Below are 12,747 nucleotides of genomic sequence, written 5' to 3'. Positions count from 1 at the left end.
TCACATGGCCTAATTTAGTAACAGCATGAATCAGTATAGATAAACTATACATCACCTCAAGACGTTTGAAGTAAGGTTCCCATAAATATAAACTGGGAATGCCTTCAGCTGGGAGCGCTTCTGTAACCCTTCAAGTTCTGAGCCAGGTTCTTCAGCTTAGATTTTTGAAAAAAGTTATATTCATACATTTCTTCCCTTTTTCTGAATGCAGGCCCCTCATTTTATCCCTGCATAGTTCCACAAAACATTTCTATAGCTGTGCTCACCCGTGGCATACTGGGGGAGTTAAGAGCATGGAAACTTTCCATCACATTGGGTCAGAATGAGTGTCTTGGGTCCACTGCAGGCATGGAAACTAATGTGGGCCAATTTCTCTGACGTGAAGTGGCCATGGAAAGAGTTGAGCAAATGTTTTCTGAGATGGGAATTTGTGCTTGCAGACACAATGGTGTAGCAAGTGAGGATAGACAGCATGCATGGCCACAGCTGCCAACCTCACCACCCTAGGAAAGATGTATATTTTATTCCTTGTGGAGAATGAAGCCAAGGTATTGTTTGCAGTGAAGAATCCTGCATAGCGGAAGCAGGTACCCGACGACTGAACGTAGCAGCTCAACTTAGCTTTTTGGCAGCCAAAGGCTGTTCTGAATATTGGACCCAAGAGGTTTGCAACTTTCAGAGCCACCTTCTGCCACTTCCAAAAGTTGTCTATCATTAAGTGTGAATTGTCATGAGTGAATCATTGTTAACCAATTGCACCCGAAAGAAAGAAAAAGAGCTTGCAGTCACATTCAAAGAAAGAAAGAACTTGCATTTCTATAGTGCCTTTCACAACCTCAGGACGTCCCAAAGCGCTTTACAGGCAATGAAGTACTTTTTGAAGTATATTCACTGTTGTAATGTAGAAAACGCAACAGCCAATTTGCGCACAGCAAGGTCCCACAAACAGCAATGTGATAATGACCAGATAATGTGTCTTTTTATTGACATTGGTTGAGGGATAAATATTGGCCAAGACACTGGGGAGAACTCATCTGCTGTTCCTCAAGGTACTCCAAAGTGCTTCAGAACCAATGAATTGCGTTTTTGAAGTGCCGTCACTGGTCAGCAAATCGGTTCCACAAACAGCAAACCTGCTGTTCAGGGTAATTGAGGGGGGAAAGGTGATCAGAGCTGAACTCTGTGCTCTTCTTTCAAAACTGTCATGGGATCTTTAACATCCACCTGGACTGCCAAAAAGGCAAACTGGACCTTGGTTTAATGTCTCATCCAAAAGATGGCAGCTCACACAATGCAGCACTCTCTCAGTACTGCACTTATTATACAGAACAAGTTGAACTCAGTGATATTTACTGCAATGGATAATGGAAATGTCTGGACAACCACCACTACCCTTTGATGTTCCTGGTGTGATTTTTATGAATCAGATAAATTCAGATAAAGAAGCTTATTTGGTTGCATTCTTCCAGAATACCAACCCTACTGTCTTCTTATTAAAATTTCAACATCTACATAAACGGACAGACAATATCTAGTCTCATCTGAGAGACAGCACTTTGGACAATGCAGAGCTCTCTCAGTACCGAAGGATGTGTGAGAGAGAGAAAACTAACATTTATATAGCACCTCAGGATGTCCCAAAGCGCTTTTCAGCCAATATTGTAATCTAGGAAATGCAGCTACCAATTTGCACATAGCAAGGTCCCACAAACAGCAATGAGATAATGACCAGAAAGTCTGTTTTTAGTAATATTGGTTAAGGGATAAATGTTGGCCAGGATGAACTCCCCTGCTCTTCTTTGAAAAGTGCCACAGGATCTTTTACATCTGTTTGAGAGGGGCAGATGGGGCCTCAGTTTTATATCTCATCTGAAAGACAGCACCTCCAACAGTGCAGCACTCCCTCAGTACTGCACTGGAGTGTCAGCCCAGATTTTGTGCTCAAGTCTCTGAAGTGGAGCTTGAACCTACAACCTTCTTTGACTCAAAGGTAAGAGTGCTACCCACTGAGCCACAGTGTGACTTGAACCCCAAAGTTCTACGAACAATAACCCCACTGTCAGGAGTAACACCAACTGAGCCAAGCTGACATTCTCTGGAGCAATCATTTCTAGACACAGTTTTCTGCTTCATTAGCATACACAGCTCACACCTTGTTCCCCACAGTTTGCTTTCATGGTTATATGAGGTTGCAACTAATAGAGATTCCAGTTTGTCATCTTTCAACCCATCCCAACCACCCAACAAATTTACCCCATTGCAGAACTCCCTCCTCGGCCCCATGTTGGTGCAGTACATACCGCAACTCCTGTACCCTTGTCCTTTTGATGTTGGGAATGTGGATGTTGACATTTAGGCTTGTCCAGGCAAGGGAGAGTGTAGTTGGGGAGATGTAGGAGTGCTTGTGCATTCCAAATGCAGACAGGTACAGCAGATCAGACAGGCTGTAGCTGAATTATAAACTGAGTTGGAAAGACTGGAAGGCCTGTGTGAACCAGAAGTTCCCTCAGGCATTCCTTCATCACTTACAACCTCAGAAGCTGACAGTTCAGTGAATACCTCTGACAGGACCACAAAAATCAGAGGTAAGTAAAGGAACAAACTTACAATGAGCCAAAACATGTGCATAGCATTTGGGGTGAAATGGTACAGGTAATTGGGATTAAAGGGAGGGAGTCAATATTAACTTGTACATCAGATAACATTAAGACTGGTTTCAGGAGGCAGAAGTGAAAGAGGCAGAAACAAGGATTAACGAGTTAGCAGAGGAAGTGGGGTTGAACCAATAACGCTAATACACGCTGAGACAAGTAATATCAGGGTAGAAATTACTGTCAGCGATGTTAACATTCCTGTATTAAATTCCTCTCTCCCCTATTTTTAACAGAGGTGTGAACTCATTTATTTTAAATAGGTGAATAGTTCTATTAAAATAGTGGAGATGAATTTGATACAAGCACATTAGCATTTTCATCATAACATCACCGGGAGTTATTTCCGCTCGATCATGGACGGAAGGTTGGAGAAACTGAGAAACATTCTCCAAAGATAGGTCTATTAAGCCAGTTGGAGGACAGACATTAATTGTGATGGATGATGCAAAAGCTATTGAATAACATGGAAGTGGAAATGGTGGTAAACAACTGGAATTGAAATTAGTGATGATAAGGTCCAAGGTGCACTAATTAGTAATTACCACCAACTGCCAGCTCAAGGTAGAGAGAAAGCTGTTTAGACAAGTGAGAAAAATTGCAGGCAAATGTGGTGTGATAATCACATAGGATATCAATGGGCCATAATTTGCCGTGGCAGGGCATCTATTCGCATCTGCCATTAGTTAGATTTGCCCTTGCACAATTAGGTTTTTAAAATTTTTTGCGTGGCAAGTTGCTGAAAGTGCGAGTTGGTAAGATCGCAGCGAGGGTAACAGGACATCTGAGTGAACAGGGCAAGCAACTGGGTATCACCCTCACCAATCAGATTGAAGGATTGTGAAATTAACAGGAAGTGCAAGTTAGAGTGGACGCATTCAATGACAAATCAGGTACAGAAAGAGAAATAAAGAGAGGGAAATAAAGACTGGATTAAGAGAGAGAAAAAAGAGTCAGAAAGGAAAAGTAAACATTTTTTTAAGATTTGACATTTTTAAAACCTCCAACAATAATTAATACCTGAAGGAATGAGACTCCACACTTGTAATAGTTAATCTTCAATGCCAGTGACGTTAACTGGCAGTAATTAACAGTTATCACATCATTAAAAGGGTACCTAGACTGAAATGGACAAGACTTAATGTTCTGTGGTGAGTTTAGTTTGTGTCTGTACAGCAATTTCACACCGTTCAATGCATTTCAGTGGTGAGGCAGCCAGCGAGATGCCATTTTCGCGAACCTAACGGCAAAGCAGCACATCTCGGACAGCAGCTTTTGGATTTCTGCGTTTAACCGCACGTCTGCCCTCGCCTGAAGTTGCTGTTGCATTTGCGCATAAATAACAGCGACGCCATTGGTCTCACGTTATTTTGACAGCAAATTATGGCCCAATATTCGCAAGTCACGGAGAGAGAAGTGAGAAGAAAGAGTAAAGGCTCAAGTAATTGTATAGAGATATAAACCGCTTATCACAAGCGAAAGAAAGTACCAAAGTCCTCTTAGATTTTGTCTTCAGAAGTCCAACAGAATTCTGGTTAATATTTTAGAAGCTTCATAAATACAAGGACTGTACCTGAAAACTGGAGGATAACTAAGGTAAATTTTTAAAAATCCCCAGCAAGGAGTGAGTTGGTAAATTACAAATGAGCTGCAAAGGAAAACATCAGTCAGGTAAAGTGCCACAGACCACTCGACGAAATGTTATCAATATTCATCTAAAAAGCACAAAGACGCAAGTGATAGTCAGCACAGTTTTAGAACCAATAGGTCATGTCTCACAAATCTAGTAGAATCTTTGCAGGAAGTAATTACATTAGTTGGTGAGAGCTTTTAAAGTTGATAAAAGTGCATAACATTAATAGGAAACTAATCAGAAAATTGGCTTGGCAACAGAAAACAAAAATTGATCACATATGAAAGGGGCTGTGAATCGGGGTAGTGTTTAGTGGAATTCCACTGGAGTTTGGTCTGGATCCTATTCATGACCGATATGGAGGAGGACATAGCCATAAGACCATAAGAGATAGGAGCAGGAGTAGGCCATTTGGCCCCTCAAGCCTGCTCCGCCATTTAATGTGATCATGGCTGATCTGATTTTTACCTCAACTCCACTTTCCCGCCTTTTCCCCATATCCTTTGACTCCCTTGCTGATCAAAAATTTGTCTAACTCAGCCTTGAATATATTCAATGACTCAGCCTCCACAGCTTTTTGGGGTAAAGAATTCCAAAGATTCACGACCCTCTGGGAGAAGAAATTCCTCCTCATTTCCGTCTTAAACGGGTGACCCCTTATTCTGAGACTATGCCCCCTAGTTTTAGATTCCCCCATGAGGGGGAACATCCTCTCAGCATCTACCCTATCGAGTCCCCTCAGAATCTTGTATGTTTCAATAAGGTCTCCTCTCATTCTTCTAAACTCCAATGAGTATAGACCCAACCTGTTCAATCTTTCCTCATATGACAAATCTTCCATACCCGGAATCAACCTAGTGAACCTTCTCTGAACTGCCTCCAATGCAAGTATGTCCTTCCTTAAATAAAGGCACCAGAACTGTACGCAGTACTCTAGGTGTGGTCTCACCAGCACCCTGTACAGTTGTAGCATGACTTCCCTGCTTTTATACTCCATCCCCCTAGAAATAAAGGCCAATATTCCGTTTGCCTTATTATAAAATATTATAAAATTTGCTGATGACATCAAGGCACGTGGCAGGTAACCAGTACTGATACCATTCAAAGAGATTGTGCCAAATTAAGTGGCTGGGCTAAGCAATGGCAGACAGATTATGATGCGCAAAAAGAATCATAGAATCATACAGCACCGAAGGAGATCAGTTGGCCTACCGTGCCTGTGCCGGTTCTTTGATAGAGCCATCCAATTAGTCCCACTCTGCTGCTCTTTTCCCATAGCCCTGCAATTTTTTTCCCTTCAAGTATTTATCCAATTCCCTTTTGAAGTTTACTATTGAATCTGCTTCCACCACCCTTTCAGGCAGTGCATTCCAGATCATAACAACTCGCTGCATAAAAAAATTTCTGCTCATCTCCCCTCTGGCTCTTTTGCCAATTATCTTAAATCTGTGTCCTCTGGTTACTTAGCCTTCTGCCAGTGGAAAGAGTTTCTCCTTATTTACTGTATCAAAACCCTTCATGATTTTGGACACCTCTATTAAATCTCCCCTTAACCTTCTCTGCTCTAAGGAGAACAATCCCAGCTTCTCTAGTCTCTCCACGTAACTGAAGTCCCTCATCTCTGGTACCATCCTAGTAAAGAGTGTGATATCCCTGAAAGTATGAGTGCAGGGAGATGATGCCATAAAAAATTGCGACAGCGTTTTTAAAGAAATTATAAACAGGGGATAGAGTACAGGAGTAAAAAAAAAGACACATTTATACAAAACATTCCTTAGGCCACAATACGAGCACTGCATGCATGATTGATCAGGATGATGCTAAGGGTAGGAAACTATAGTTATGAGGAGAGACTTGAGATACCGGGACTATCTCCACTGGAGCAAAGACGACTAAGAGGAGATTTAATTGAGATTTTTTAAATCATGGGATGTTCATAGGGTGAATAGGAAAAGATAAATCAGTGACGAGGGGGTCACCAATTTAAAGTTGCCGCTAAGAGTGAGGAGACAGGTTAGGAGAAATTTCTTTACACAGAGGGTTGTTGGAGCTTAGAATAGTTTATCACAGGGAGTGGTTGAGGCAGAGACCATTGCATCTTTTAAGAGAACATTGGATAAACATTTGAAGCAGAGGAAGATACAGGGCTATGGGAAAAGAGTGGGACAGTAGGATTAGTTTTGGATTGCTCTAACAATGAGTTGGCACAGACATGATGGGCCAAATGGCCTCCTTCTGTGCTGTAAACTTCTGTAGTTATATAACGCCATACACACTACAGCAAGAAACAAAAGATCATGGGCCATTGGCAAAGGTGAAGGAGGAACAAGATTAAGTGTGACAGCTAACCATTCAATATGAAGCTGTTATCAACTAATCAAGTACTAGAATTTTGAGAGAATTCAATAGTAAATTTAGAAACTTTATTCTAACGCTATATATTTAATGAATAAAGCCACTTTTGGAAAACTCTCTGCAATTTTGGGCACCCTACCTTCAAAGGAACATTTTGGGAGGGGTTGCAGAAAAAGATACCAATGAATATATGGCTAAGAATAAGATTCTTCCCCTGCCAAGTGAAGGGTCTCAACACCTTTCTCATGCCAATCAGATCCAGCCTGGGACTCAATGCCCATTGCCAGTATTGTCATCATTGTTAAGCTGGGCCAGCATGACGCTGACCCTTCTCACTGAAGGTTTATGTTTTGCCACCACAAGTCAATGAAACAATTCAGAGGGTGAAATCCCTCTTTCAATGAAAAACGGAACCATATTGTTTTACTCTGTAATTAATGACCTACAAATGAAATTGAAGGACCAGTACGATTTCTGAGTTTGCAATCTCATTAGTGGGTCAGTAATTACCGAGGAAACTGGCATTTTCTTGCTTTGTTGTTAACATTTCATTCCCTGAGAAATCTCATACCAAGTATGGACATCAAAGTAAAGATCAGTGTGTAGTTTGCCACAATCATAGAATTATACAGTACAGAAAGAGGCCATTCAGCCCATCGTGTCTGTTTCTGCTCTTTGAAAGAGCTATCCAATTAGTCCCACTCCCTTGCTCTTTCCCCATAGCCCTGCAAATTTCTACATATCCAATTCCCTTTTAAAAGTCACTAGTGAATCTGCTTCCACCACCCGTTCAGACAGTGCATTCCAGATCATAACAACTCGCAGCGTAAAAAAAAATTTTCTTAATGTGTGTCCTCTGGTTACTGACCCTCCTGCCAGTAGAAACAGTTTCTCCTTATTTACTCTATCAAAACCCCTCATAATTTTGAACATCTCTATTAAATCTCCCCTTAACCTTCTCTGCTCTAAAGAGAACAATTGCAGCTTCTCCAGTCTCTCCACGTAACTGAAGTCCCTCATCCCTGGTATCAAGGTTGTCATTTTTTAACAAACCTGATATTAGGATAATTATCAGAGGGATTTATCACAAAGATATAAAAGGGCACGAGGAAGTGACAGGAAAATGGGACCAAGTCAATGGTTTTTTCAAGATCCACTCAGGTGCGGTGGGCCAAACAGTCTCCTTCTAGGATGTAAAGATCCATGATTGATCAAGAGGACTCAGTCCCGATTTGTCTGGTTAATTCCGATAACAAATGAGACTCCTCCATGCTAAATAGTTGCTCGACCCCCGAGCGGTCCGTGTCCAACTTCTTAGAGGGACAAGTGGGGTATAGCCACATGAGATTGAGCACCCCTGATAATAATATTTGTTATATAAGGAGAACCAACAGTTGATATAAAGACCATAACACCAGCAGAACCCTTACAAGTACCACCACCACTACTGCTACTACTACAACGACAACAACAACATCTATAACATCATACCCATCTATCAGCGAAGCAGCAACGATGGAGCGGAGTGAATTCACTCCACTGTTGTCAGATCTGAATTAGCCGGGCTGCTTCGGTCATCTGTATCTCTTTCAGTGACAAGTCACTCTTGACTTTGTCTATCCAGCACTTCCTTGGTCTTCCTCGTGCTCCACGTGCAGGGCCACAAAAAATATTCTAGCTGTTTCCATTCTTGAAACGTGCCCAGACCATCGCTGTCATCTTTCTTGGACCTTCTATGTAAGTGTTGTTTCCTTACAAACTCTAGGGCCTTGAAATGACACCATGGGACACGAGTGGCAAACGTATAACGTATTCATCTGTAATTCCTCTCTGCTGTTTTAGTGGAGGTGTTAACTTGCTTATTTTAAGCAAGTTAATGGCCCTGCTAAAAAAGCAGAGAAGCATTTCAAATGAGCGCATTAAGGTAGTACTCCACTCCATAAATTCAGGGCATAGATGACTTTTAATACAGTGATGACTGTATGAGCTGAAGAGAAGCTCTACCTGTATTGGTCCTTAAGTTTAATCCTAATTCGGGTCATGTAGCAATTCCTTTCATTTCCTTTCCAAACTGCTTATCCAAAAGAGAACAAGTTAGAAATAACAGGCAATGCCGAAAATGCAAAGCAGGTCCAAAAGCATCTGTAAAGAGAAAAAAATGGGTTAATGTTTGGGTAGAGACCCAATATCGAAACATATACATTAACCCATCTTTTCCTTTCACAGTTGCTGACAGAGATCCATTCCAACATCTTGGGGCCAAATTTCCTCTCTGCCTGAGCCTCCCTTGTACCCAGCATTGCTGGGGATGTCAGAGGCTGCTAAACTGTAAAAGGCCAGAGTTTCTCCACTACAAATAGAAGCCAGCGTATTCAACAAAGGCACCAGTATATTTTTCTTATATTTCCTGAGGCTGGCGCCCACTCTGTACTTCCTGAGACGGGCACCCCAGTTGCAATGATAAAGGCGTGGGCACCTGCTCAATACATTCAAATGCCCCTGATTTGAGATGGGGTCAGGGCACACCCATGGGACAGACAGAAATTCTGCCCAACTCCGGATCCACCTAGGAAATTCAGGACCCTTCTGTTCTTACTTCAGTTTCCAGCATTTCTCTTCTCAACCTCCAAGTTAACTTCAGTTCTTGGTGTAGGGCAGGGTATTATTTTGGCATGACATATCGTAGCATAGCCTGCATTTGGTGTTAATTGGGAATACACTAGCCTGCATAGAAACGTATACACACCTTTAATTTAGTTTCCATTTTGTGCTCTAACACTAATGTCATTGAGGCTATTTTTGGTTAATTTAAAACAGCAACAACTTGCATTTATATAGGACCTATAACGTCATAAAACGTCCCAAGGCACTTCAGAGCATTATCTGACAAAATCTGACATTGAGCCACATAAGGAGATATTAGGACAGGTGGTCAAAGAGATAGGTTTTAAGGAGCATCTCAAAGGAGGAGAAAGAGGCGGAGAGGTTTAGGGAGGGAATTCCAGAGTTTAGGATCTAGGCAGCTGAAGACACAGCCACCAATGGAGGAGCAATGAAAATCGGGGCTGCACAAGAGGCCAGAATTGGAGGAGTGCAGAGATCGCGGGGGGTTGTAGGGCTGGAGGAGGTTACCAAGATAGGGAGGGGCAAGGCCAGGGAGGGATTTGAAAACAAGGATGAGAATTTTTAAATCGAGGTGTTGCCCTACCGGGAGCCAATGTAGGTCAGCGAGCACAGGGGTGACGGGTGAACGGGACTTGGTGCGAGTTAGGGTATGGGCAGCAAAGTTTTGGATGAGCTCAGATTTAAACATTATCTTTAACATAATAATATTTTATAAACAGAATATATACTTTGCAATCGCAGAAACTCTATGTGAGTGAAATGATTGCCAGCTGGTTAAGAGACTGGGATGGATTTAATTAGACATAGGTTTGAACATTCACTCCAGACTCCTAGCTCTAAACTTCATTTTATAAACAGGGCCGAGTTGCTCCAAATTAATCTGGCAGTCAGATCAAAACTTTGGAGTCTCACATAAAAGTTTGGTGGCCAATAATTTTTTTGCAAAAAGTTCTCTGTGATAATAGATTTGGTCGAAGCAGCAATAAAGGCCACTTTAAACGTACATGTCTGATCTTCTAGTGTAAGAATCGGAGCTAATTCTATTGCCTAGGGAGTGCTTGCCTTTGACAAACATGGTTTAGAAGCCAAGTTAAATAGGTTGGTACTGCGCCATTTACAGAGTGTCATAGGTTACCATGATTAACTGGATGAGAATTTCTAGGCACTGATTTCCACATTTACAAACAGTGGCACACAGGCTGTTTAGGAGCTCTGTAACCATCGGTTCAGTATAATCTACACTTTCTGTCACTTGCAATGGTTAAATACTTGGTGTTGACTGGCATTGTATTGTCCAGACTTTGCACAAACTGTCCAATACATGAGCCAGGATTTTTTCACCAGAAGTAGCCGCGAACAATATTGCATCAGCAGCGACTAAGAGTATATTTACATCTGGGTGATAACGATTAATTGGCACTGGTGCAACTTGTAAATTTCCCCATCTCTGAGTGCCACTGGTAGGTAGTCAATGCTGGGCCTCAACAAAAAAGGCATGATGGTCTGACAGGGGTTGGGATGATAATACTCAGATCCTCCTGTTAGGGCTTGACAAAGGGGCTGTGTGGCTACCTCCCCAAAACATGAGCGATTAGTAACAAATAAAAAGCCCTGAATTAAAAAGGCACCTTATCACATCTCTTAGAAATGTCCCAAAGCGCTTCACATAAAATGAATTACTTTTGTTATGTGGCAAATGTGACAGCTATTTTTGCACGTAACAAGATCCTACAAGCTGCAATGAGATAAATGACCAGTTAACTATTTCTGGTGGTATTGGTTCATGATGAAATGTTAGCCAAGACACCAGGAGAGCTTCCTGCTCTTCTGTGAAATATCGCCATGGGGCTGTCACCTGAACAGGTATATAAGGCCCCAATTTAACATCTCATCTGAAGGACACTTGTCATGTGGCACTGAACATCTAGAAAATAAAGATGCCTAGCACATCACAAGTTGTCTGGCACAGGTCCTGCCACCAAGCTAAAAGAAATGCTGCAGCTTGACACAACAGCCACTGGAATGCATTACACGGGGGCCAGGTATGAGGTCACGTGTTCATGTATCCAAGGTTCGGTGCCTAACATGACTGAGCTGGGAGAGAGGCAACAATTGCTACTGGAGCTCTGCATTTCCCACTGGTGGTTGCCCATGGGGTATGGAGTATGCCCATGCGATGGTAGGAATGGTGGCAATGCACTCATATATTTTATGGTAAGTGCTACCATGCTACTCGTAAGGAGCTACTCTTTGCTGAGTAAAAGCTCACTCTCATGCAGTTATCTAGTGGCAATCCTGTTTGGACTGGAGGTTAGCAGGATCTCTTGGGGTCGGGTTGGCAAGATCACAGAACGGGCAACAGACGATCGGAAGTGAGGCAACCCTCCATGGCAACTTGGTTATCCAATACTTGAACCAAGCAGGACTGCAGTATCCCAATGCATAGTGGGAGTCCGTAAGACTTAATTGCTCCTAAACTCTCTGAACTTAGGTGCATGGGTTATGTCTCTACTACATAAAGAACAGAAGTAGGCCATTCAGCCCCTCGGGCCTGCTCCGCCATTCAATCAGATCATGGATGATCTGCACCTCAGCTCCATTTTCCCACCTTTGCTCCCTATCCCTTGATACCTTATCTATCTTAGTCTTGAAAGGTCCATTTGTCCCAGCATCCACAGCCTTTTGGGGAGAGAGTTCCAAATTTCAACTACCCTCTCATGAAAGACTGATTTCTGATTTCGCTCCTGAATAGCCGAGCTCTAATTTTGTCCCGTTGTTCTTGATAACCCCATGTCTGTCATTCCATGTTTGTCAAACACTAATTCTAATTGTGTGGATTTCTCAGCAGCTCGGTTCGGAGACTTAAGTATTGTGATTAATTCTGGCCTTTTGCGCATCCCCAATTTCCTTCGCCCCACCATTGGCGGCCACGCCTCCAGCTGTCTAAACCCGAAGCACTGTAATTCCTCCCTCAACCTCTTTGCCTTGCCAGCTCTCTCTCCTCCTTTAAGACGTTCCTTAAGACCTACCTCTTTGACCAAGCTTTTGGTCACCTGTCCTAATATCTTTTTATGTGGCTTGGTGTCAAATTATGTCTGATTATGCTCCTGTGAAGCACCTTGGGACATTTTACTACGTTAAATGCACTGTACAAAGGCAAGTTGTTGTTGTAGGTTTCTGCATGACACTTGCCCGACCAAAAAAAATTCTGACACTCAATCCTTCTCTCTTGGCAGTAGAGATAACCTTTTTTTACATTGAAACATATTATCCATGACTCCCCTGAATTATTATACACTGATAGATGTTCAACATATGTCACTAATATTGTGAGATGATCTGCGCCAATGAGAACCAAAACTAGGGGTCATAAATATAAGATAGTCACCAATAAATCCAACAGGAAATTCAAGAGAAACTTCTTTACCCAGAGATTGATTAGAATGTGACACTCCCTACCACAAGGTGCAGTTGAGACGAATA

General features: G+C 42.2%; 1 protein-coding gene across 1 annotated transcript in view; it reads right to left on the bottom strand.

Annotated features, from left to right (window-relative positions):
- The window catches only part of LOC137305345 (synaptotagmin-1-like), a 116,241-nt gene extending 107,979 nt beyond the window's left edge, over window positions 1-8,262 (bottom strand). The window contains exon 1 of the mRNA XM_067974183.1: window positions 8,131-8,262. The gene's annotated coding sequence lies outside the window, so the exon portion shown is untranslated. The remainder of the gene's footprint in view (window positions 1-8,130) is intronic.
- Between the last annotated feature and the right edge of the window lie 4,485 nt (window positions 8,263-12,747).

This window comes from Heptranchias perlo, chromosome 40 (genome assembly GCF_035084215.1).
Source record: "Heptranchias perlo isolate sHepPer1 chromosome 40, sHepPer1.hap1, whole genome shotgun sequence".
NCBI classification, from domain to species: Eukaryota; Metazoa; Chordata; class Chondrichthyes; order Hexanchiformes; family Hexanchidae; genus Heptranchias; species Heptranchias perlo.
Note: the sequence above shows the minus strand (reverse complement) of the source record. Positions and strands in the feature narration are given on the sequence as shown.